Consider the following 1,844-nt stretch of genomic DNA (forward strand, 5'->3'; position numbering starts at 1 on the left):
TATAGACAATTGACCACCCAAGTTGACCGGCGATTCACGAACGTTAAAACTTGTAAAAACGACATGACGATATATATATATGGATATACATATGGTTAACATGAGATTATGATAAGTAAGTATCTCCATAAGTATATTAACAATGAGTTATATACATATAAACAAGACTACTAACTTAAGGATTTCGAAACGAGACTTATATGTAACGATTATCGTTGTAACGACATTTAAATGTATATATATCATATTAAGATATATTAATATATCATAATATCATGATAATATAATAATTTAACATCTCATTAGATATAATAAACAATGGGTTAACAACATTAATTGAGATCGTTAACTTAAAGGTTTCAAAACAACACTTACATGTAACGACTAACGATAACTTAACGACTCAGTTAAAATGTATATACATGTAGTGTTTTAATATGTATTTATACACTTTTGAAAGACTTCAATACACTTATCAAAATACTTCTACTTAACAAAAATGCTTACAATTACATCCTCGTTCAGTTTCATCAACAATTCTACTCATATGCACCCGTATTCGTACTCGTACAATACACAGCTTTTAGATGTATGTACTATTGGTATATACACTCCAATATCAGCTCTTAGCAGCCCATGTGAGTCACCTAACACATGTGGGAACCATCATTTGGCAACTAGCATGAAATATCTCATAAAATTACAAAAATATGAGTAATCATTCATGACTTATTTACATGAAAACAAAATTACATATCCTTTATATCTAATCCATACACCAACGACCAAAAACACCTACAAACACTTTCATTCTTCAATTTTCTTCATCTAATTGATCTCTCTCAAGTTCTATCTTCAAGTTCTAAGTGTTCTTCATAAATTCCAAAAGTTCTAGTTTCATAAAATCAAGAATACTTTCAAGTTTGCTAGCTCACTTCCAATCTTGTAAGGTGATCATCCAACCTCAAGAAATCTTTGTTTCTTACAGTAGGTCATCATTCTAATACAAGGTAATAATCATATTCAAACTTTGGTTCAATTTCTATAACTATAACAATCTTATTTCAAGTGATGATCTTACTTGAACTTGTTTTCGTGTCATGATTCTGCTTCAAGAACTTCGAGCCATCCAAGGATCCATTGAAGCTAGATCCATTTTTCTATTTTCCAGTAGGTTTATCCAAGGAACTTAAGGTAGTAATGATGTTCATAACATCATTCGATTCATACATATAAAGCTATCTTATTCGAAGGTTTAAACTTGTAATCACTAGAACATAGTTTAGTTAATTCTAAACTTGTTCGCAAACAAAAGTTAATCCTTCTAACTTGACTTTTAAAATTAACTAAACACATATTCTATATCTATATGATATGCTAACTTAATGATTTAAAACCTAGAAACACGGAAAACACCGTAAAACCGGATTTACGCCGTCGTAGTAACACCGCGGGCTGTTTTGGGTTAGTTAATTAAAAACTATGATAAACTTTGATTTAAAAGTTGTTATTCTGAGAAAATGATTTTTATTATGAACATGAAACTATATCCAAAAATTATGGTTAAACTCAAAGTGGAAGTATGTTTTCTAAAATGGTCATCTAGACGTCGTTCTTTCGACTGAAATGACTACCTTTACAAAAACGACTTGTAACTTATTTTTCCGACTATAAACCTATACATTTTCTGTTTAGATTCATAAAATAGAGTTCAATATGAAACCATAGCAATTTGATTCACTCAAAACGGATTTAAAATGAAGAAGTTATGGGTAAAACAAGATTGGATAATTTTTCTCATTTTAGCTACGTGAAAATTGGTAACAAATCTATTCCAACCATAA

The sequence above is a fragment of the Rutidosis leptorrhynchoides genome, chromosome 1 (assembly GCF_046630445.1).
Source record: "Rutidosis leptorrhynchoides isolate AG116_Rl617_1_P2 chromosome 1, CSIRO_AGI_Rlap_v1, whole genome shotgun sequence".
In the NCBI taxonomy this organism is placed as follows: Eukaryota; Viridiplantae; Streptophyta; class Magnoliopsida; order Asterales; family Asteraceae; genus Rutidosis; species Rutidosis leptorrhynchoides.